The sequence below is a fragment of the Cyanistes caeruleus genome, chromosome 6, assembly GCF_971803275.1.
Source record: "Cyanistes caeruleus chromosome 6, bCyaCae1.hap1.1, whole genome shotgun sequence".
NCBI lineage: Eukaryota > Metazoa > Chordata > Aves > Passeriformes > Paridae > Cyanistes > Cyanistes caeruleus.
In genome coordinates, this window is record NC_141706.1 from 20213140 (window position 1) to 20238761 (window position 25622).

General features: G+C 40.0%; 1 protein-coding gene and 2 long non-coding RNA genes across 8 annotated transcripts in view; 1 reads left to right on the forward strand and 2 right to left on the reverse strand.

The window, feature by feature from the left end:
• Nucleotides 1–25622, forward strand: part of KCNC1 (potassium voltage-gated channel subfamily C member 1) — a 124645-nt gene that overhangs the window by 17158 nt on the left and 81865 nt on the right. The window lies entirely within an intron of this gene.
• The window catches only part of LOC111930809 (uncharacterized), a 73200-nt gene that overhangs the window by 16322 nt on the left and 31256 nt on the right, over nt 1–25622 (reverse strand). The gene's annotated exons all lie outside the window — the stretch shown is intronic.
• Nucleotides 1857–3833, reverse strand: LOC147652499 (uncharacterized). The gene is made up of 3 exons (XR_015288625.1): nt 3699–3833; nt 3471–3575; nt 1857–3124 (listed from the first exon to the last, which is right to left on the reverse strand). It is a non-coding gene; the product is annotated as an uncharacterized LOC147652499 (long non-coding RNA).

Sequence of the window (25622 nt, forward strand, 5' to 3'; positions counted from 1 at the left end):
AGCCACAACTTCTTGGTAATGATTTACATCTATAATCAGGATAATAGAACATTATTTATCTACCTCTTCTGGGTACTGTGGAGACTAACAGTTGCACAGTAATTTGGAGATAAATTGGAGACCCTACATGAATTTCCACTATCATGTTTTCTCTAAGCAGGTGAAGTGTGGACACCTTGACACAGAAGGAACCAAAGTTTTCTCAAAATAAATCAGAGCTCAGAAGGCAATTTTATCTTTGCTTCATTCTCATTATTCAGCATTCCTCAATAAGATTGACAGGAAATGGGAAAACAAAGCTTTCATGGATGAGGGAGGTAAAATCTAGTAACATTTAACACTGCATCTGCAAAACAACAGATTAAAATCCACAAAAGTGTTTTCTGCTGTTCCAGATGAAAAATTAATGCAAGATGCACCCAGCAGATTGTGCCTAACAGGCTATTGACAGATCTAATAAATAACTTCTAATTACATAATTACAAAATTTAAACTTATATCTCCTCACATAGGCATTTTAAAACAAAAACACAAACAGTAATATGCTTTATCAGACCCCACATTTTAAGTGGCCCCAGTTTTTGACAGTCCCATAAAATAAGAAAATAGTTTAAGTGAATTAACCCCTTGTCTCAATAATCTGTGTATTCTGACTAGAGGTTTGGAATGGAAGGAGCAAGTTATACATCAGCCCTGAGGTGCAAAAGAATGAAACTTTGATTTTTATCTTGGCTGTTGTCAGAAAACACGTCGTCTTCCCAGAGCAGGCAGACTAAGTACGAGCTGAGAGCTGTGTCTAGCAAAGCGGGTCTCTTCCAAGAGACCAGCACCCTACGGAATAAGATGCCAGAGCAGATGCTGTGTGTGCTGAAGCCTGACATACACTGGGGTGCCCTGAACAATCCCAGGAAGGCACAAAACAGAGTGGGAGCACTCACCTTTTCCTCAGCTGGGCTGGCTCTGTCTTCAGGTTCATCGTTATATTACAAGACCTCTGACACAAAGGCATCAGGCAGATATTGAAGATGAGCTAATCACTTCCCAGGAAAACATTCAGCCAGAAGTGGCAGAGGTACTGCTACAGATCAGGGGGAGGCAGAGAAATCAGGAGACATGGCAGAATGACACTGGGACCTCTTCTGGCAGTGTGTTGGGACAAGGAGTAGCCCCATTATTGTCCTGCAGACTCAGGGAGCAAGGCAGATGATTAAAATCTGTGTTGCAGATGCCAATGTCTCTGAAAATGCCCTTTGATTGGGGTGCAGACCAGAGGGTGTATTGAAGATATGTGAGCAGCACAAGATGCTCCACTGTAATATTCTGGTAATTCTTACTATAGGTGAGTAGAAAATGGCTGGATGCCTTGAGCATTGATTAGGGGCTATTGTGTTCCTCAAAAATATGTACTGCTATTGAAGGATTAATTCTACCTCATATTTACCATGGCTTTATTCCTTATAGCACACGGGGATAGCCTAAAATGACTTACATCATTACTTACTTCAAGGAATCAAAAGTGTCAATTTTAATTCTCTGTTATTTTTTTTTTTTTTTTTTTTTTTGAGTAATTCCTGAAAGGACTGGGAATTACTCCTTTTCCAAAGAGGATGACAACACAAAGCTACTGGAATTTCAACCAAAAAATAACCCAAACCAAGAACCAACAAAATCATCCTTTTCTTTCTCAGTGTTCTCTGATTATAATTAACATGAAGTTAATCAAAACTCAAAGCAAGACCAAAAAAAAAAGGTCAAAAAGCAATTATATTAGAAATATGTTCCCCAGTCAATTGCTTGCTTTTCAGGCTTCAGCTCTCTGGCAATTTCAGTACTTATGCAACCACCATAGAATCTTCTAGGTCTGACTTTTATTTAAGAAGCAGAAACTTCTCACCAACCAACCCCCTTCAGGTACAAGCCCAGGAATGTTTTTGTCATGGGGGTGGGGTTGGGCGGAGGGGGGAGGAATGAGCTTCCTTCACATCCTCAGCCCCCTCAGATGCCACCACTGCATCACAGGAGAAACTATCATGCACCTTCCTGCTTACTGCAGATCCAGGCAAGGACACTTGGAATCATGCGGGAGGCACTGCCTCGTAGCACACAGCCCTTGCAGGGCGAAATCCTCAGGGGAAATCAGTTTATGGCAGATTTCATACCGTGCCAGGTTAACAGCATATGTATCCCTGTCCTTTTAGCACAGGTTGGAAGGAACAGTATTTGCTAAGGCTACATAGCCAAAAAGCACACTTTAAAAATACACGCTGTAGTCAGATGTCTGCTTGTAACATTTATGACTTGGCAGATTGACTCGCACATCAGGCACACATTTGATGGTTAATTCTGAGCCCTAATGCAGCAGAGCAGTCTTCTACCTGGCTGGTGTCTATCCTTTTCAAAAGGCAAAGGGGTGCATAAATTATGTTTAAAAAGAGGTAGGCATTTTCTACCCACAGAGTGGAGTCACTGTAGGTGGATTATTATCCAGGAATACCGAAGAGGCAAGAAGTCTGAGATTTAACCCGTTCTTTGTAGTCTCCTTGCCTGCTACTGTACTGCCAACAATTTTCAGGAGGTTCTGCAGCACAGCAGCTGCATCTCAGACAGTCAACAGGAGTTAAAGCCCTAAAGAAAGGATTTTATTCTGAAATAATACCAGCTAAAGCCTGCAGTAGCATCCAGTTGTCTCTGCTGATGTTGGCAACTATGAGGTTGTTCCAGTTTACTCCCTCACAAGGCCTTGCACTACAAATGTCATGTCATCAGGACAGGATGAACTCTGAACCACTTTACAGATGACCAACAGGATTTGGAAACCTATTTCTTCTGCAGTATCTTCACTACTGGGAAAACAAAAAGCAGTAGTTTTCACAGTGCAGACTGAGACATTTGTACGTCAGGATACAGGCATGACCTTTATCTAGTACAAATAAGGCATAGAGATGTTCAGCTGAACACAGCCACATGCATTTACTCCAGCTGAGAACCTGATCTTCAACACTGAGCTTAAAGAAAGCATTGTGAATTGTGATGAATAAAAATAATCAGCATTGGCGCTGAGCATCCCTAAATTTCAGTGATTTGCCTACGAACTGCTGACAGTGAACATCTTCAGAAATAAGACCTATAAGCCAAAAAAGAGGAGGACTTATAAATGTGTGAGATGAGTTTTAGATTATCATAGGTGTCCCTGCTCTACTTCAACATTTCATATTTGTGCAAAGAGAATAATATTGTCCTTGTTCATAACAATTTTCAAAAATTCAAAAGACTTTACAAAAATTACTTAATCCTTTCAGTATTTTTAGTGAGATACGCAAGTATTCTTTCAATTTTCTCACCAGATGTGTGATCTGTGGTACAAAAAGATCCCACTTATTTCTTAAATTAATCAAAAGAAATAATTAACAAAAATGAGAAAGAAGTCATTGGCTCCAACTGCTTAAAAAGAAAAAAATCACCAGACTCACCATTGGCAGTAGATATAAACAGGTCAAAAGCAATAGTACTAAATCCAGAAGTATCTCTGCTGTATTTAGTACCGATGGATGCTGCTCTAAAACCCGTGATTCTCCCTGAGAAGGGTAGCAAAGGGTCAGTATTTTCTGGGCAGATGGGCATCTGTTACATCATCTTGGTCTTTTTCCATGCATACCCATCTTTTTTTTCTAGCAAATGTGCAAATATCTTAGACTCACCAAGGGCCACTGAGGTGCAGCCAGGGACATGGAGTTGTCCCTCTCCCCTTCTGACCACACACAGGGAGGAGGCCATGAGCTGCTGGACTTGGAGGAGTGCATCCTCCAAGAGAAAGACATGAGCCAGAGCCACCTCTTGAGAGGAGACAGAGAGAGATTTGCAATGGAAAGAAAAGCTGTGCCATGTTAGTCAACAGAACTGTTCATGCCCAAGGGCACAAATGAGAGACAAATCCCACAAGAGGGAAGAAGAGTGTAGAAACACTTCTCTCCTCAACAGCAACATAGCATCTGCCCTTCCCACCATCCTCCTCACCATCCCCTGCACATGCTCCCCTTAGTGGCTTGACCATACTGGCTTGCAAGGTGCTCAAGTTTAAAACTATTGCCAGTAGACTGAAATTCTTATTTCTGTTCTGCACTGCAGAGGCACTGGGCAGAACTTCCATCATTGTCAGATATCTCATACCCCATAACAAAGAATACTAGAACGTTCCAGAGCACCTTCACCTTCCTTCAGCAGCCTGTGCGTGGGATTTCCCAATAGTCTAATTTTACATCCCAATCATTCAGGATCCCTTCACACTTCCATGTTTGCTTATAGCAATACTTCTGTTAATTAGTTGAGCTCAGCCATCATACTGGGAGCACTGAAGTTCAGGCTTTTTGCTAAACAGAAATCTGGGCAAGGAGCCTGAACTTTCTGACTACCTTAAACTCCTGAAGCATCTCTCTTAAATAAAGCACTGCTAAGCTTATCTGGAGTTCTTGATTAGTTTTGTATTTTGTTTGATACTGTTACTTGGTGGTATAGCTGAGCTGGAATTCTTATCTGTGATCTCATCAGGGTTGAAATTTTTAATTTGCAACTGTATTAACTTTCAAAAAAATAAAAAGTGAATATAAAGAAAAAATAATTCTGTTTTCCCAATCTTTTGTAACACAGATTACGAGGAGTGATTTTAGGATAACACATGAATTAAGGGCACCATTTGCATAAAACTAAATTCTGTTTCAAGACTGCCAAGTGGTGCAGCTCAGGAAGAGATATGTAGATTTCCAAAAATAACATCTCTACCACGAAAAAGTCCCACAAAAGTCCCCAAAATTATTTTGAAAGCTTACTACTGCCTTTATTTCTTTATTGTCCTGAGTGTCATTTATTATTTTCTTGGGGGGGTCCTTCTTATTTTCTTCAGAGGACCCTGCTACAGAACAAAGCCATGCTATGATAGCTCACTTAAGTAGGGAGACTGAGATAGTTTTCAATGACAACTAGTATGAGCAAAATAACCTTAATTTATGTAGGTACATACATCCACAGACATATTTAAATTCTGAGAACTATTTCCTTCTTTTCTACAAATGTGAAGACTAGTTGGAGAGGAGGGAAAAAATAAATCTTTCTATAGAAAATAGAGGAGATCCTCTCCCACAATATTAATCTCTGGGACCCTAAGTCATTATGTTTTTTTATTTAGAAAAGTCACTGTGATTGTTTAACGAGTTCTCATGCTCTTCTTGATCCCTCAAAATAGAAACCGAAAGCAGTCTACTTGTTTCTACAGGTGTGATTTATGAATAATTAAATAATCCCTACACATTTGTGAATATTTCCAAAGCATTCATAGAACAGTTTCTAACATAATCCAGAGATATCTGCAACAAAGCCTTTGACCTCCTGTATCAGAGTCCAGCAATCAACCCAGTTGTCCCTTTGCATATTCCTAAGGTTGTGCCCCTCCATGAGAAAAGGATAACACCAGTGGAAACAGGAATTTAAATGCTTTCTATCAATATCCTTAGCTTTTTCTCTCTTAGAATATTTTCCTATCATAAGGAGACAGAAACTGAGGCATTATGTTAACACCTATGCATTCGATTTTAAATCTCATGCTACTCCAACACATTAAAATCAGTTTTCCCAGGGAGAAGGATAGTTTCCCCAAGGATGACTGTCATCTTGGCCCTCCCCAATTTTCAGATCTCTTAGCTGACCTTTTTTTTATTTTTTATTTTTTTTACCAATAGTGTAATTATTACTTTTTAAAATCGTCTTTGATCCAAGTCCAGCCCAAGGAAAAACAGATTGAGAAGCTACCGATTTAAGAAACTGAACAAGACAGGGTTAGAGCTTGCTAAGGCATCTGATGAATTGAGGCACATACCATACTATTTGTAGTCTGTACAAGAGAATTACTGTACATTGTACAGGAAAATTAGATGCCACATGGGCACAGTGCCCTCAGATACTGGGACTTTCTCAGGAGGCTGACTTTACACAACCCTCATTTGCACATCCTCTGTTCAGGGAAGCAAGTGAGGGAGCACAGCACAGTAAGGTTTTATCTGACTGGAGCAGGACACGTTGGCAACAGCAATACTGGGAGATCCAGCGCAGCAGCCTGGATGTTATCCATCTAATTTCAGTATCTAATCTCTCTAGACACTTATAATCTGACACTCAGTGGTGTGCTCCATCTTAGCTGATAGTGAAATCATTTAATACAAGTGGCTAGTGAGGTAGGTGACAAGCTGATTGATGGCAATATCTTCATTTAAAGCTATATAGCACCACCAGACAGAGGTCTAGAGCAGCTCAGGAACTCTGCCTGAATTTGTTGGTATCCATGGAAGTTTATCATGCCAGAATGTGGCTTCTACCATCTACTAAATAATTTCCCTAAAAAGAACACGAGCTACCTCAAGCCCATTAAAGCAGAGTGTCAACGTCTCACAGGATTCTCAACAGTGAGATTACAGTGAGCTTCATCATTTCTCCCTCCTGGCAGTCTGAATCTTTTCTGCTGCCTTACAGTAACCTGAAGGAATGCTGGCTCCTTGAAGCTACCTGTACTTCAACTGTGACCTCAAGTGCCCCAGCAGCAGAGATGGTGCTGTCTGACCCCAAGCACCAACACTGCCCATGCTTGGGGTCACGACTGTCACATGACTGTGCACATCCTGCAGTGGGAATCTGACCCCTGGAGGCAAATTTTGTGTCCAGCATTTGCTACAAATGGATGAGTAGTCCAGCAAGCGCCAGGAGCACAGATGAAAGTGTAGTGATGATCCTGCACATAGAGAGCAATTCCTGCATATTAAGACATATTATTAAAGCATGGAAAAGCCTTTGCCTCTCTCTTTCTTCATAGAACTCCTGCTTGGAGAGCCCAGAAAGCAGACTGGATCCCACAGCGAATCCCTAAAAAGTTGACTAATGGCGAGTCTGCAGTCAAAGCCTAAAGGGAGGCTCATATAAAGGAAAAAGGGGCTGTACTGAGTTTATGGAGAAGAAATGTCTGCTTCTTTCCTAAGGGACCTAAGCACACCAGGTTGCCTGCTTTTCTCCAGCCCTTAAGCGCTGCTGTTTCTAAGGAAAGCAATGGCAGGAGAGTCCCTGTCCACCCTTGTATTGCCATGGAGACACAACCTGACTACAACTTCTGCAGTCACAAATTCCCTCAAATCCTTGGGTTTTTAAGACCGTAGCCAACCTATTGTTCAGCCTTAAAGAAAAATATATGGGAAAAGCAGGGTTTTCTCATTTCCATCAGCACTCTTGTGGAAACTGAATCCAGACAGTCTCAAACTCACTGTTCAGACCTGCCCGAGAGCATCTGAATGCATTTTAATCTGGCTCCTGTGGGAAAAAATCAAAACACCTTCCCCATAATTCATTAAAGAATACTAGAGATAGTGGCTAATTCTGTCCAAATTCTTCCATGCTTCATTCAACGTCTACATTGTGGGGCTGTTTATAACCCAACAGCAAGACAAAGATGAGCTTTCAGTAAAACCTGCACTGTCCAAGGTGTTCCAATGGCCATAACCAACAGCATTTCCCTACAAAAGGCTGAATTTACATTGATTCGAATGAGACTGTGAAAACCAGCATTTTGCACCCTTTGAACAGCAGGGATAAAACGAAGAGAATTTCATGGCTAGTGACTGCCTTTCTTAGTGAAGGAGCTTTGTCTCTCCCAGTGCCGTGTGTTGTTGCAGTTTCTGTGGTAACGACTGATTGCACAGAGAAAGAAGTCAGTGTAAATTGCTGGCATGTAAACAACAGCTACCTTCGAGTCTGGTTTACATATGTACCTTTTCTGACTGGTCTTATGATCATTTCTACAAGGTAATTGTTAATGCCTACAGTATTTATTACTTTAATTTGTAAGCCATTGAGCAAATGTCCTATGTGACATACTTTACATGCCACACCTTGCCAGTATAGAAATACAACTTCTAATTTAGGATAAAATCCATCTGATTTTTGTCCACATAAAAAAAATTAATTATTTAGAAATCAGATGTCAACTATCTCAATGAAAATGACAAAACAGAAAACATAAAAGTACAGAGTACAAAATATATACACATGTATACTAACAAAGAGAAGATGACATAATGTGAAAGACGAGAGTAGGTAAAGCATTTTTCATCCTGTTTTCATGGAAGAAATTGTTATGTGTGAATCTCAGGGAGTAAAGCATTTCAAATGACTGCAATGAAGCAACAAAGAAGTCCAGGCTCAATAGTTTTCATTTTAGAAAAACAGTTCATATTCAGAGTTAAGGTTTCAGTAACCATACGTAAAGTCTTTAAAATAACTCAGGAAATGCCTTCAGAAATCAAGACTGCAATGATTGGTGCCATTTCTTTCACTACCCACATCTACTCACACCCTACTTCTCTAGAAACACTTTCTCAAAATGGAAGCAGCTTCTCAAGCACCAAGTTGTGTTTCTGGTTTACTGAATTCCCACAGAGTACTGAAGTTTCATTGAGTAGAAAGTAAGGCATCCAGACAAATTTGTTTAGTCATGAAAGGAACAGAAGAATGGAAGACAAACAAGTTGCAAGAATGGAAACTCCTGAACTAGTTTTCTACCGGCTTCTCACCATCCACATATGCTTTATGAAATCTGTTTGTGTTGACTAAGATACAGGACTAGCTCCTTAAAGAAAAAATGGGGCACAATCATTCATTTCTCTCAGTCCAGCTCTGAAGAGTGCTCCTTAACATGGAAGTTTCAGGGTACCATAATCACAGCATTCTCAACTAAATTAATTTCTTACCTGCAGGGTAAAAGCTATACCAAATATTCCATGGAAATATGTTGACATACACCAATCAGTTGGTAGCCCAAATCCTGCCGCAGTCAACAATAGATTTATACTGGCAGAAGGATGATGGAGCTATTTCTGGAAGTTGCTTGATGTGCTGGTTACATAGATGAAAATATGGTTACATAGATGAAAATAAACAGCTCCAGAACTTTATATTGGGCTGGAAAACCCCAGTTGTGGCATTAGGTCTGACCATGGCAAAAGTGACCTCACTTGGCTGTGGCACCAAGGAGCCAGGGAGGTGTCCGGCTCGTCCTGGAGCACTCAGACTCAGCAGTGCTACAGCTGCATTTCCAGCTGTTACAGCACATTCTTTAATATTACATTACTTCAGTTTCTGAGATGAGCCTTGAGTTGCTTTTCACAGGGGAGTTATCCTGGGCAGTGCTGCTCTTTGGCTTTTAGCATTTCCTTTCACAACAGGCAAGAGCTATTCCCGTCACCTCCTGCCTGTTTGTCGTTGCTCTCCAACATCATATCAAGCTGTCACACCAGGACAGCTACAGAGCTGCAAGCACTTTGAGTCAGCACGGCTTCACAGAGGGGGATGGCCCTGGAAAGGCAGGAGCAGCCTCCCCTCCCAGCTCAACAGCTGCTCCGACGGGGACAACCTCAGGTCACCCGCAGCTGCTCTCACACCAGAGGCTCCAAAGGCTGGCCAGCACAATCGCCTAGGAAAGGAGGAAAAAGCAAAATCCCAAAGGCCACACTAAAGATGTCCCTCATGTATTAGCTTTGTTTTAATCAATCCAAATGTCACATCTGCCACATGTCAACAGCTTTCATTTCTCCTTGCTGTAGCCTCTCCTTCCTCTCTCAGTAGTTCAGATGGTCAAATCTGGACCTAATCCATTTTAAGTTTGGGCTTAGTCCTACTCAGGGTTTTGGGATAACCATGTGTTTGAAGGCAACTAGGATCCAGTCCATGTCCTTGGAAAAGGACAGTGAGCAGATCCAGAGGCCTGATTCTGAAGGAAGAATTCCATGCTCAATTCAGACACCCATTTCCGTATAATGTTATTATCTGGCAGATGTTGAAAGGCAATGCTTAAGGCATCTGATGGATATTGAAGGATACTTTTTGATTCCCAAATTTAAGTAATAATTATTTCAAGAGGAAATGGTACCTAAGTTAACAGATCTCATTACAGATTTGTCCTTTTGAGAAAGGATCTTCTAGTTAATTTTTTTAATTGAACAACTTCAGTTCATATTTTCTAAACAGAGGTAGGAATATCCATTCTTTTACAAATGGCCCTCTCTGATTCTACTGAAATTATCAACTTTCTTAAAAAATAAATTATTATCATTTGCAGGTTAACTACAAGTTTTTCAGTTATTTAGCCAGCATTCCACTATACCAAGAGAAACGCCACTACCTGTTTTTATCCAGTTATAAAGGAAATATAGCTCATTGCTTGAATACATAAACCATCACCTACCATTTACTTTAGGAGAGAATTATTTTTAAATTATGATTGGCTAATATTTAACCTAGAATTAAAACAGCTAGATGGTAATACCTATCCTATTTCTCAGACTTAAATAATAAGACCGCTATCCCAAGGCAAGCAAGGTATGTGCAAAACAATCAGACATTTCAAGATACTAATTAATATTTCAAGATGCCATGGGTTTAAAAATTTCTCCATATATTAATTACATTGCCTTTGGACATCAGCAAGCATTTCATTATTGACTGCAATGGGAAGAGAACCTCACCAGTATTCCGTCTTCCATACTTAAACAAACAATTCATCTGGTATTGACAGATGTCTGTGACAACAGGACTTTTATGCTGCACTGATGCTAAATACAGCAGTTGGCAGTATTTTCTCTGGCCAAGTGAATTTGGGCCATCAGAGACAGTGTTTCTGTAACAACTCCTGACAGGAAGAATTAATTTTTTTATCAGTTTTCCCCAGATTTAAAAACCCATATTAATAATTTGCTTGCTTGTAAACTGAAAGATAAATTGGTGCCAATATTTAATTATGCTCTTGTTGGAATCCCCTAAGCAGTCTAACTTTTCTTTAAAAATAGATGTTCTTTACAGTTTTTTGGGATTTCTTTCTGAGAACAAAGGATTTGGTGGAGCAGTGCATTAGTGGCCAAGGTTTCATGTTTCTGTTTATCTGGGAGGGTTCTGGCTAGAAACAAGCCTTGGATGCCAAGAGATCTATATAAGGAACATGGCCTTAGTGATTAGGTCCTAGGATGTGGCATACAAAACACAAACAAACAAACAAGAGCAAGAAACAAAGATGCAGATTTACGACCCAAACCAAGAAGCCAAGAGTACTTGCGGAGATTCCCATAGCAAAGGAAGAGGAATGAGTGAGAACACAAAGTACTACAAAAACTGTCAGTTATTTAAGGCAGAACTGGTAAAAATGAATTGGAAATTTTCCAAAGAATGCCTTTTTGCTTTATTATTTATAATGGCAACTGCTTTGTATAAACTACCTTACACAATTTTTTTTGCTTTCACCCTGATTTATCTTACTTTCCTTGACAGATTCTGCCAGAACTGTTTAAATAATAATTTGATGTGCTACATGCAGATTTTCCTGTCTACTCTCCACCCTCACACACAACCCAGCAGTCTCACTGCAAATCGCATAGGGATCCACCATGCAGTTTCTCTACATAAAATATGTTGCTTTGCTTTCAGAAAGAAAAGGTTTGACCTTTTTGAATGTCATCCAGAGGCGCAAGAAATTAAGGGGGAGAAAGAAATACATTACCACTATGATGCTTAAAGGCTCCTTAGGGGTATGCTGCACTCCCCATTCACATTTTCTGTTTCATCTACATGTACAGCTCCCAGAGACACCAGAAAAAGATCCAGACAGGGGGAACAGAACTGAGAAGCAGAAAACTGTTAGCAAAGAGACTTTTGCCTTTTGAGCATATTGCCCAATTAATAATTTTTTTTTAAAATATATTTTGCATGCACTCAATGTTTTCTGAAATGCTCTGCAGTGTTTGAAAAATAATATTAAAAACCAAGGAGATTGGGAAGGAACATAAAGAGATATGAATTAGATTGAAATATTAGTTCCAGTTGAATCTGAAATCAAAAATCAGATAAGTTAGTACATAGAGGAAGAGACAAGTGACAGGAGCTGATGTCAGTGAATGGTTTGGAACAGCTGAGACTTAAGTATGTTTTAGGGCACCCAGAACAGGCATGGACATAAACTTTGCTGGACAGATTGGAGTAAGACATGAGACTACCTGCAACCTGCCAGATATAAGAAAAGAACATAACTGAATCTGAATCTGTATTGTTACTGCAGTTGACAGTAAAAGGAAACCAGAAGCTGGTTCTTTTAAACAGGGCGGGCACAGGAGGACCTGTCCAAATGTTACATGCAGGTTTTTCAGTTATGTGTTCAAGTCCCACATGTGTGCTTCTCCAATTAACTGAATTGGTCAAGGTCTTAATTTGTCCACAGAATAACATCCCAAGTAAGCCTATGATTTTTGCATAATTATTTGGGGTTGGGTTTGTTCTTTTTCAACTACACTGAATTAGGATTTTCTAGGATGGAAGGAAATAAAAGAGATACCAGATCTCGATGTGGCACTAACTTTCAGAACAACAATGCTGCTTTTTTGTATACACCACTTGTTAACTAAAGTCATTCCCACTTATGGGTAGGAGTTAACTCCACTGTTAATTTGTCTGGTGCTTTACCACAAAAATCTTTCTTCCCTGTGTCTCCTCTGTGAAGCCATGACTTGCAGATACCTGCAAAGTCCCTTCAACCAAGAGCTTTAAGTATACTTGAGACTGCAGCACACTTGCAAGGTCATTATTTATCACCATTCATCAAACAGGAAGCAATTAATTTTTAATGGAAAAATCAAGTCAGTACATCAAGAAGGGTTTGGTTTTTTTACATGCCACAGCTTTATGAACTGCTGGGAGAAAATGAGGCAGCCTGTAGGGAAGCAGGAAACGTTTTATTTACTAGCAAGGAGAATCCTAAGAGGTCTCTCTTGCGTTGTGGTATGTAAGGTAAAACACAGCCAGAAAGTACAGCAACGTTTAAAATGACATAGCTCAAATATTTCCCTCTCACATACAGCCTGGTCTCTTTCTTTACAAATATTTGCAGTGAGAGTTCATTTTCCTTCCTGCTTACCCTCTTGCTGAACAAAAATAATGCTAGCAAAAGCATACTGCACACAACTGAAGTGGAAAAACAGCTAACAATTATAAAATAGTTGGAATGAACCAGGCTGGTTTAATCTCATTCTGATTTAACAAGGTTATTTTGTTAACAATTATTCTATGTCCTTCGGAAAAAACAAAAACCAGAGAGGGACAGTGCAAGCACTCTGCTTCCAAGAAGCCACTTATTTACACAAATATCCTTTGAATAACATAAGAAGAAGAGTCTTGTTGTCTTTCCCCTCTCAGGATATTCCTTCCTAGACGAAGTGCTTTCAGAGGGATGCTAACCTGGAACATGGCCACAAAGTCCTCCTGCCTCAGGCCTGGCCCTCAGGCCACGGAGTCATTAATGCCTCCAGCAGCAAAGACTCTCCAGGAAGATGGTGTTTGTATCAGCTTCACTTCAGACAGCCCCTACAATTCACTCTGGGGATGGGGAGTGGAGGAAAGAGGGAAATCCTGCTGCGTATTGGGATATCACAGCTGCTGTTGCAGATGTAAAGAGACCCTGGCAGCTCAGGGACTGCCTGATGTGGATGGAGGCACTGAGCATTCAGCACGTGCCAAATGAAGGGGACGGACACGCAAACGTTCCACAAATGCTGTATCAGAGAGAACTGGAGCTACTCCAAACTCTGCTGATACTCCCCCAAGACACAAAGTGAAAAGCATATTCCTGCAAAATGGAAATCACACTCCTGATTCCTCCTGGCTGGGGAAGGAGGGAAATACCTCACAGAGAGTAAGGAAGCTTTTCCTCTCCTAAAACATCTCTAAAAGATAAGAAACTGAAGTATAACAGAAAGCCATCAAGTCTCTCACTGAGGGGCTGTGGATCCTAGGTCTGGTAGCCATCCAGAAGGGCAGATGGATATAAACACAAAGGATGAGTCTACCAGCTACCTGAGACTGTAAGACAGAAAGGTTCAAAAGCCAGAACCATGGCCCAGCAATGGACAACAGTACTCTAGAAGCAGGCACAAGGTAGCCTCTGCAAGGGGGACACAACTATTATTAGCTGTAACCGTAGAAAGTCTTCCCTTCTGCATTCCCCAAATCCAGCTGTCTTACAGTCTTTGACACTTTTAATATGTCTGTCTCCCCAGAACAATATTGTTGGGACAGGATGCAAATAGCATGATGCTCTATTTTCTAGCCACAAGGATAAAAAGGATGCAGAGCTCAGATTAATTCTCACCAGGATCGTCTAACAAAACAGCAGCAACAAAACATTTTGTAGTCCTTCTGCAATGTTGCAGAGAACATTTAAATTTGGGGCTGTGCTTACTTGGCTCAGGGTTGACCATTTTGCCACAGAGATCCTAGAGCAGTTTTTTTCCAGAACTTACTTTGTTAAGGGACAAGATTCTGAAAATACTTTAGTGATCATTTTTTGGTTCAAAAGAGAAGAAATCAATTAGGAGTGAGATTTGTCTTCCTTTGAGTCTAACAGGATGTTTTGGGAATGAAAACCTCTCCAATATTGCACAGATCCTCTTAGAATTCTTAGAGCAACTGAAAAGACAGATAGGCAGACAAGTATGGAGGAGTGAGTAATGGTGATGGCTGGACCAGCTGGGTATGAACCATAACTGAAAATGCATTTCACAGTGTTTTGAAGAAACACGACAGTTCCAGCCCTTCCGTAGCGATGGAGTTAATGGATCTGAGTGTGCTTTCACACTGCTATTGCCATGGTCACTGCATTAGTTTCAGATTATTGCATTACTGATTTACAGTGAGTCCCAAGAGATCAAAACCAAACTACTGATCTCCCTTATCCTTCCCTTCTTATATCTTACTGCCAGAGAATTCATAAGAGCTAGTCAGATTTTGCCCGTCTATAATTCTGCTTAGTTCTGAAAGCTCTAGTGCAATGTGAAATTTGGTCTTGTTTACTGTGTTTAAAGTTCTAAAGAGATTATTCCAAGTTTAGTATAAATCATGATGGAAAAAAGCCTGCATGCAGGAGTAGGGATTTACAGGCCACTTAATGACTTATCTGTACTCTCTATTTCATTCTAATGAAATAACGGAAGTGCTCTGACCCTGTGAAATGTCTTCAGTACCGGACTATCATTATTAAAGACGCATAACTGCGATGTTACAAAAAACCCAACCTCAACCCTGTGCCCCTTATTTTGCATTTCTAAAACTAACTTCAGTTCAATGCAGTCCATAAACTTCACAAAGCATTGAAAGTCCACCAATGTCCATAGGAAGATTACTGCTAATTGGTAGTGATCTTCAAAATGAAATCAGTTCAGAAAAGTTAAAAGAAAACTATAAAGTGGTGACTTACCACTAAGTCCTGGGAAATATCTTTGCTAAGCAGTTGTACTAATTAGAGAGGGTGAAACAAAAAAATATGACCCCAATCTAGCTAAGGGCTCAAATAATTTAAACCCATTTGAACTGGGCATCAAAGTTATTCGGTCTTCAGAATTAAACATGTAGTTCTTGCTTAGCTGAGCTAAGGCCCAGAAATAGGATACAACATATCTCTCCTTTTCATCTTGGAAACGGCTTTAATTATATGTTGGTGATCCAAGTAAGGCTTAATTCTCAGCTCTTTGAAAACAGCCTTAATTTCTACAGTTTTCAGTTTTCCCAATTTTAGCCCCATGGTACAAGACCATGTGCCTGATGTGTGCTGGCATAACTGGTCCAGGCACCAAGCATGGCGTTGCAGACTCTTGGCATCTGCCTCCTCCCTCCCAACAGCTGAGACTGATGCCTGCTTTCCATCCCTCACAAACAGTCAAAAAAAATGATTTCAAGTCTTCTAAGCCACCTCTGGCAGGTGAGCATGTCACCTAGCAAGGGGGCACCTGCACCCCCCAGCTGGGTCTGCCCAGCTGTGCCCATCCTCACAGGAATCCAACCCCTTTCCTGTAATTCTTATAACTAACATTTTCTAGAGCTTCACAGAAAGATAGGGCTGTTCTTGGGCACCATTACCTCAGTTAAAGGGCAAAGGTCCCTTTTATTTTACTAAAAGGGATGGGTCCCTTCTCCCCATTCAAGAGAGAGTGATAGCATTTTAAAAGATTTTCTGATCCCAGTAAGAAGGGAAGTTATTCAATAGGTTTGAAAAGCTGGTCCATTTTTAGCCAGATGCTAGGTTGCATGCCCTAAGAGCCCTAAAAATCCAGACAAAGGAAACATTCCCTGAAGTGGCATCCTGCTCTGAACACTTGACTTTAAAAAGGAAGGTATTCAGGAACCTATAGTTCATTGTAACCCTTTCTCATTTGGCAATTAAGGCACGATTTTTCCCACTATATTCATTTTATCAGCTATTTTTCCCCTTTCAGAAGGCCTGAAGTGAAAGGCAGGTTTCACAGCAATCAATGACAGCACTCAATGATTTTAGGCCAGGTCAGCATGTCAAATCATCTCTCCTTGGGGCTAATTTCTAAATTAGTGTAAGGAATGCGTAAGGACTACATGATGGTGTGGCTCGTGTATAGGAATGTGAAAATTCAAGGCTAGTGATAGGCCTGAAAATCTGGGTGTACCCTGCTAAATACTTCATACAGAATGCACACTTTGTTCTCATCTCTAGCATGGAAATATGGCCAACACCATTTATCTGCTTATTCTTAAGCACAGGAATATTGGTGTTCTTAGGAGAAGATTTCAATATATTACAACACTGTAAAAATCACTGAAATGCAATAACATTGTTGCACATTTATTGCTTCTAACCAACTCTATAAAATGTAAGCTTCTCTTCCCTCCAAGGGTTCTGGGAGAAAGCTGATCCTCACTTCACAAAGTGTTATTTGCGAAATGCTCCTACCTTGCCAAACCATTATCACTGTAAAACTTTTTAAATAGTGTACAGGATATCATAAACCCTAGGTAGGCTTTGAATGACTCCACATCTCTATTTGTTCCCTTTGGAGTCATACAAATGCTATTTAAACATGATACATGTTTTAATACACTATCATTACTTCATATCTTTAGTCAATTACTTCCCAAGCACAACCAAAGTAATCCTTTTCGCTTAGCATTAAGAACTTGGAGACAAGGTTGTTACAAAGGAAGAGGATCTGCCTTAAGAATAGCCCAAGATTTTCTAGATAGCCCCAGAGGAAGGATGAGGTGAGCAGTGGGGTCTGCAAGTCAATTAAACCACTTGAAATCTACAGCGTTAATTAATTCTAATATTAAATTACTGTGCATTAACTGGATTGGCCCACGCAATCATTTTGTCCTTATGAGGTATTTTTACTACATCACTTTATTGTCAAAAAGGAAAAGGAGGAGAACCTCAAATCCAAATCATTTAACTTTTAAAGCTTGACATTTAACATAAAATATAATTTTGCTTCCAGGTCCCACATTTAAAGCTGCAAGGAGGCACACCTACTTTTATCAAGGAATCCAAGAGATTTATGCTTATTTATGCAGAGCCTGAACACACAAAACACAGCTGGCAGGATTTTAATTTCTATCAAATTCAAATCACAAAGAGTCCTTCCAGCCTGATTTAGCATCAGTACCAAGACCTACTTTGAACCCTATCAGGACTACAAAAATCAACAACAGCATCTGGTAGGAAACTTGAAAACCCTGCCATTCAAAAGGTTAAAAAAAACCCCCAGCCAAGTTAAAAAAGATTAGGTGAAATATCTTATTAGTAATGTTTTCTTGGCTTTCAAAGAGAACACTTTCCTGCCTGAAATCCATTCACTTGGCAGACTAGAATTGCCTAGATGCAGTTCTCTACTGCATAAACTTTACATTTTTAGTCTCTTTTAATTACTTTGATTTAGACAAAATGAAGCCACTTAAGACCTGGCAGAAAATTACCCAATTAATATTTCCCTTCTCATCAAGTCAAAAGATTAATTATGCATTCTAATAAAGGCTTAAGGACCTGTTTCCAACAGCTGCTGACCATTTTCAACTTAAACAAAAATGCCTTTAAATACATGCTTAATTTAATTGCCTGAAACATCCTTCCAGACTAAATGGTTCTATTGATTGTTCTAAGTTAGGCAGAAGAGATGGCCAGAACCTGAGTGCTTAGAACCCAGCAGAAAAAAAAGGGGAAAAAAAACAGAGAGAGATTAAAATATCTAATTGTAAAACTTAATGAAGAAGGCAATAACTCGAATTTCTCATGTCTCCATTCATTATAGTATACAACAAGAAATCAACAAATTACCATAGTTTGTGTTGCTACCATGAGTAAAGTAAGTTAACTGGTGGAAAATAGGATAACAACAGACCAGGCAACACCAGTAAGTATTGCTAAAGACGTGAGATTTGAAAAAGGTTTGCACAAATTAAAATGTAAAGTAATTTTATAGCCATCAGTTGAATGAGACTGATGCTTCCCATAATCTTACTGGCAGCTACTTGTCAAACAAAGAACATATACAGTCTTCCTTTTAATTCAAACAGAATGAGTAGGAGAAGCATATGATGTCCTGCTCAGCCAAGAATTCAGGGACTGTATTCCAAGTCCAAAGCTTAAGTACTCTTATATGCTTTTACAAAAGAATGGCTGTCTAAAAATAAACAAATAAATAAATAAACAAGCCACAATACTAACCCTGCAGCTTCTAGGCAACGTAGTTTTGCGTGAACTGTTGGCTGGTAGGTAGCAGCTGTGATCCTGACTGTGACTGCCTTCAGCTCTTGTCAGCAGATTGCTTAGAAAGGATCCAAGTCAGAAATGGCGACATTTTCATTTTTGTCCTTTGATTTCCATACTAAAAAATGAGAATAACTAATTGCTGTAACTTCCCCATTAATAGAGAAGTTAAGGCTTTTAAGCACTTTAAATACCAGACAATTTATATGCATTTAAGCAGCAGTAAGATCCATTGAAATAGGACTGGAACTAACCTGAACCTTGGGATTTTACCACTGCAGTTCTGAGGTATCCTTAGACAAGTATGGGACTCACAGTGCTACAAGCAACACTGCTATGTGATGTACTCTGCCTCCCCCTCCCCTGCCTCCCAAAAGACAGTGAAAACCCTGTATGGTTTTAAGCAAACAAAAAAAAAAGGAAAGCAGAATCAAGATTACCAAGTGTGTGATATCACAGAGTAGTTGGCCTGCCTTCAAGAGTTGGTATGAAGCTTACTGAAATCATGGGCAGTTCTTAAACCAAGCAATGTGTCAGCTCTACCAGGCATGTGCATTCATGACTGGTATTTTCTGGAAGAACTTTCCACCTTAGTTTGCTGAAAACATCTGAAAACAATCTCTAGGAAGAAAACATATAGCAAATGCTCAAAAAATCCCAATCCCCAGCAAACAATGAAAAAACCCAACAAAAAATTCCCAACTAAAGAGACACTCCTCAAAGAAAACCAAGCCACTAATCCCTTCCTCCCCAGCTAGAATCTTCACCCTCTATTTTTTCATGTTTCAAGGTGAGAAATAGTTGGTCATCAGTCAGGGAGAAGGGCCTCAGGAGGAACCCAGGATTGTATAAAAACTTCACACTACAAACTCCAGTACAGATAAGAATACCTTGATAAAGCTAGAGAAAAACAAAGTGACTAAAATTTATTTCAGAATCCTGCCAATGTAATCAAACAAAAACATTATTCAAGAATTATTTTGTAGTGTCTTTATCCAGTGTTACGCTTTCAGGGTTTGCAAGACATTTCTTTTCAATTAGAAAAAGTGGATTTCACTCTTCACTCTCCTCTACTGGATTAATTCACTGAGGGGTTCAACATGGCTAATCCAAGGCTCTTGGTTTATGCCCTGGTATTTCTATTTTCTGTCAGGTCACTACTTGCTTTTGTTGTGTGTTCAAATACTGCTCATGGGATGCAACCTAAATGGAAAACAGCAGGAGCCTGAAATATAAGAGTGGAAGTTTGCATCAACACTTAAAAGGGGAAAAACCATTCTGCACTGCTTGTTCTTTAAGGATCCTAAAACTTATGGAAATCATTATGATTTATGCTAAGAGAATATAATATCCATTGCTCTTAACAGTAGCGGAAGAACTGCTATAATTCTTCAGGAAAGTGTTGCCAAAGAAGAGTTGCAGTTTCTAACTGCTGAAATTTAGTAGTGTTCAGCTACAAAGGTTTAACTTAGGACCCACATGAAAAGCAGGCATGGGTCACAATATCCAAATCTTCTTTCTTAAAGACCTAAATGGAAAGAATGACAAATCAGACTTGGCATCTCCACACCCAACTTTAACTGGAAAAGTTTTCACATGAATAAAATTATTCTGTCACATGACTGGATGCAATCTAAACTACTTTCCTGGGTTACAGAAAATAGAATATGCGCAGGAAAGGAAAATCATCTGAATTCACTGCAATGACTAAGTCTGGGCTGAGTTCCAGTCTCATTAAAATCAGAAAACCATGGACCAATCCAATATCTTGGCAGAGACATACAAGCAATAAAAAAGTTCCTCCCTTTCCTCATCTTGACATTCATACACGAGGGCAAGGACAAGTGCTGGTATCACCCCACATACAAACATCATGAATGGCACAGTACAAATAGATTGGCATAAAGGTTTGAAACTGATGGTCAAAGAAAGCAGCAGGTAGCTCTCTTTCAGGTATGTGTAGTTAAAAGGTAGTTTGGCTTGATAGTTTGCTATTTCAGAGGCACACCTACTTACAGCAGTAAACAGCTTCCACTTTTTGGGTATCTGGGAGTTTTAGGCTTGAGTTTTAGGGGGTTTTTGTTTTTTTGTTTCATTTAGACAGTTTGGTCTCAGTGGGGGAACATGGGAAGAGTGTGATTTAAAGGAAAATGTGAGCCTCTAAGTAAGAGTGCTTGCTTGCTTGCTTTCTCAGCTCTGCTCAGGAAAATGCAGCTGCCCAGCCTCTAGGCTATTTGCAAAGAACAGTATTCTTGCATAGAGGACATTTCCCCCCACTTGTATAGTAATAAATAAACTTCAAATTCATGTGATCAAGTTATCAATAGCTACTTTTCCTCTACAAGTACCATTGATCTTTAAAGACAGTTGCTTCCTCACTACCCGGCACTGAGAAAAGATATCAGCATAAGAAAGTTGGGTGTGCTTTGTGCTGCTCCTCTCTGAGTGGAGATCCTTGTCGAATTAGAGAGAGTGATTTCTGAGAGATCAATGCTACTGCAACTTGTCTGGTTGTGAAGTTGCTATGGAATATCATAATTTCAAAGAATCTAATACAATTACTATTACTATCCTAATTCACTTTCTTATGACGTGGATTTGTAATGCAGAAGAGCTTTTGATAATTGACCTTTAGCTAATGTGGAGGAAAAACTGGTTTGCTTAGTCGTTTTCCTCTCATCTAACATTCAGAGCCATTCTCCAACTGGAAACAATACTTTTTTAAAAATAAAATTAAGATGTCAAAGACACTTTCTTATACAAGTGAAAAGATCCTTTGAAAGACAACCCTTACAAATGTACCTTGCACAGAGCGCTTGTCATTAATATCATCATAAACTTGCAGCTGAAATTAGAAACAGTTTTACCATGCAAAAGGAATCCATAGATCAAACACTACAAAGGATAAGAACATAATGTAGCTTTCAAACAGATGTAGATGGATTTGACAGGGGAGAGGTTAACTTGGGTTAGAAACACAGGCTGAGGGGAATAAATATCAGGCCACACAACTCATGGTGTTTCTTTATTAATTTCTTTACCCAGGCCATCTTTAAGTAATTCTTTTCATGTTATTGCTTGTATGAACATAATCTTTGATAAAACTCAAGTATATGTAAAATTATTCAGCTGAAAATCCAAAATTGTTTCCAAACACTAAAATAAGTGATTTGAGCCTGTGAAACTAATAAGAGATATGGCACTAATTTTATTAAAGAGAATATACAATTTGGTTGAAATTCAATGGCAGAGTTGAGATTAGAGGAATAGCCTCTTTTTGAAACAGGGGAGCTGGTAAAAATCACTGGTTTGTCAACAACATTTGGCTTTAATCTTCCTTAGGGATACGGGAAATGTCTAAGAGCTATTCTCATTCTGCACTCCAGATCAGATAATTTCTAAGTCATGCTGCAATTTTTATCTTTAAAGTCTGGGAAAAAATATCCCAAATTCTCATTTTCTCCAGTAATGAGAGATCTGTCATAGGAATTACAAATAGTTGGCCTAAAAGTCAAAAGTACTATTTTCATTCTGGAGTGGAACTTTTATCATGTTTGCAAGATCTTGATACCACCACCCCCCAAACAGTCTACATGCTGCCAAGATTTGCCTTTGACTAATCCTGTGGTTACAAACAGCAGAAGCAGCTTTAGCAGTCAGTGGGTGGGGGCCCATCTTGATTCACACCAATTGCAAAATTTCTCCATGCAAAAAAGCAAGGACAGGGGCAAAAGCATCAAGATGACAAAGAACAGTAAGGTAAGAAGTAGTTATAAACTTATCCAGGGGGAAAACCCAGGCATTTATAGGTGAGATAGATACATTCTCTATTCCTGTAAAATGGCTTAAGTCCTGAATTTACAGCAACACCTTCGCGGCTCAGCTCCTGTGTTGTTAGCTCCATAACAATACTGAAACCGCTAGACTTGGGTGGCATTAATAGGACTCCTAACCCAATAAAATACAGCTGTTTCTGAGGATTTTAGGAGGCACCTTTACTGGGAAGCTCTGGAACATATTGCATGCTGTTAAGTTTAACACTGGGTTTTAACTGAATTTCCTTGATGCCAGTCTAGTGAGTCAAATTCATTCTCAATGCCTTCTGCAATCCTCACTTTGAGGCTCAAGCTGGGAACATAAACAGCCAAACGCAGAAAAGAGAAAAGCAGGAAAACAGTGTAAAAATCATGGATAGCTGTAAATAGAAAACAACATTAAAATGCCATAGAAATAATTGTACAGGTCTTTTTAATAAAACTTGCTCACTAATTAACCACTTCTCTGAAGTTTTCAATGGTATCTTTTCTTCAGAACAGCTGTGCAGAATCTTCCCTTGCTCCTCTTTGAAGCTGGTTGTTGGCTGTGGCAGGAGGCATGGCAGCAAACCCACTCCCCACGTGCCAGCAGCTGTGGGCTGTGTGCTGCCATGGCCGGTCCATCTGCCACCACCGCCCGTGCCAGCACGAAGGGCATCATTATCCTGCACTGAACAAAGAGGTGGAGGAAGGAAATGCCTCTGGCAGCGAAGCATTCCTTCTTCCACTGCTCTTATTTGCTTCTTCCTTTTCATCAGTGTTTAGTTCTCCATCTGCTCTCCAGGGGTGCTATGGCAAACGTTGGGGAAAATGAACACTGCAACTTAAGGGAAACCACTGCCAAAGAGACGTTCTTGGGTCATTTCCGCTCTTGCCCTGAGAGAGGAAGGTGAGTAAATTGGATCACTAGTCTGATGCTTCAGGTCTAAATGAAGGTGCACCCCAAGAAACATGGGGAGAGCTTGAGGCATGTCCTACTCCCTCAGAATCCAAAGAGCAGCTTTACGAAAGCTAGAACACAGCATTTTTTCTCTGCCCCAAATCGAGAGAGAGGGCACTAATATGGATTGTGTGAATTCATGGAACAGCTTGATTAAAGAGAGGCTGCTGTGTAACATGGCAAAAAAACCCAAGTAGACTGCACAAGCTAAAGTCAAAGGAAGCATCAGTAGAATTCTCACCAAGAAGTGAATTAATTATAATTCAGTTTTAAATATATAAAGCCTAATCAATTTTGAACAGATCAGATTTCAATTGTTGTTTCTTTGAGAGAAGATTAAAGTATTTCAACAGAATTGAAATTTTCAGGAGTAATACAAGGGGGAATAAAAATCAGAATTTTCAGAATATGCAGATTTCATTAACTGAAATATATTTCAATGGAAAATTTCTGAGTGTTGCCACCCAGCCAGGAACGATAGACACAAACCCTCCACTGCTGCTACTATCAAGCTCCTGCCAACTACATTTTGTGCACAGGGGTGCAGGAAGCAAGGGTCCCTGTCTAATTCTGCCTTCCACTTCCCAGGGCTGCCTCCAGGGCTCAGACGAAGGCAGCCAAACCTTTCTTCCCCTTTCCTATATCACACCTCAGGATAGGACTGTGGAGCAGGAAGTGAAAAGAATCAGCTAACTCTCAGCTGACAGTCCTAAGCAACAGCAAATACCTACTCCTAAAACTGCTAATCCATATTCTCCCTACCAAAAATACTATTTTTATTCCTCCATTAGTGGGACTAGAATGAGTCAACAGACAAACACATTCTCTTTTTAAGAAAGGCATGACAAATGAAATTTCATCTTTATGTTGCAGATTGCCCCATTTCATCAAAAACAGCTTTGTTTTTAAGCTAACTAAGATGAAACATCAACATTACCCTTGGAAACCAAGTCTTCCTTGCCACTGTGGGAGTGAAACAAAGAGGGATTGAGATACAAGCTTGAAAATTCACAAATCAGCCCCAGACAGTTAAGGTATCTAGAGACGAGGTCAACAGAGCACAGGCAGCTGAAAATTGAAGAACTAGAAAGCTATTGAAATTTATAATGATTAAGGATCTGACTCACTGATTATAATTCTTCTTTTCCTCTTAGTAATGGAAAGGCAGAAGTTGTCTTATGAAAACAAAGATAGGCATGCAAGCATAATTGAAGAAATGGACCCCTTGTTTCTGGTAAATAACAATCCCTCCTTCTCTACGTGCATTGGCTGAAGTACTGCAAGTTGGCAGTCAGGAAATGAATTCTTTTTGCAGTTACAGCTGGATAAATTCAATGCTGGGGATAAATTGGCCTCGAGCAGACTTACAAAAAAAAGTACTTCCTTGCTAAGTGATCCCAAGAGACATATGTCTCTACAAAACAGTTAAGGGGAAGCTGCTGACTTGCTCTCAGTGGGTTCAACATTTTGAAAATGATTTTGTTTCAGATCTTACAGAACAACTTACATAACAGACAGCAAGGAGATATTTATTTATTTATTTTTTTAATGACACTTACTATTTGGAAGATTAAGAGATGGAATCAGTGGTACGTCACAATGAAATTTTAATTATCAGAAGTTTGGCACCACGATAAATTTGACTGCGTTGCTTTGACAGTGCACTCTGTCTCACAGAGACTAAACTTCACACACAGCCTTTAGCTCCATATCATGCAGTTTGGAGCTTGCCTCTCTACATGGTGCTCTGTTTTGGAAATGCTGAGGGAGGGAGCAGTCACTTCCCATCGATAGAGACCTCCTGGTAGCTTTCCCAGGGCAGCTGGCTCAGCCCTCCTGCAGCCACAGAGGAGAATGACTTACTTGTGTACTTCTGACTGTGAGGGCTGGTGGCTCTGGGGAGAAGCTCCTGCAGGATGCGGTGAGATGTGCAGCAGGCTATCACCACAGAGGGTTAAGCATCCCATGCACCCTCACTCTCCTCTACGTGGAAAAGCAGTGGGACAGCAAGTGCAGGAAACAGCTCCAATAGCTCTGTGCCAGCACATGGCTCCTTTTTGCCAACTGAATTCCCAGATGGCCATTAGCACCCAGCTATTTGACATCCATACTTTCAAAGGCCTCGGGGAGCAGAGTCTGCACACCTGCCAGATCCCTGTGGGGTAACGGCAGCCATACAATGTCCCTTCAGCTCTTCCAGCAGGTTGGTTCACAAGTGGAGCAAACTTAACAATTTTCA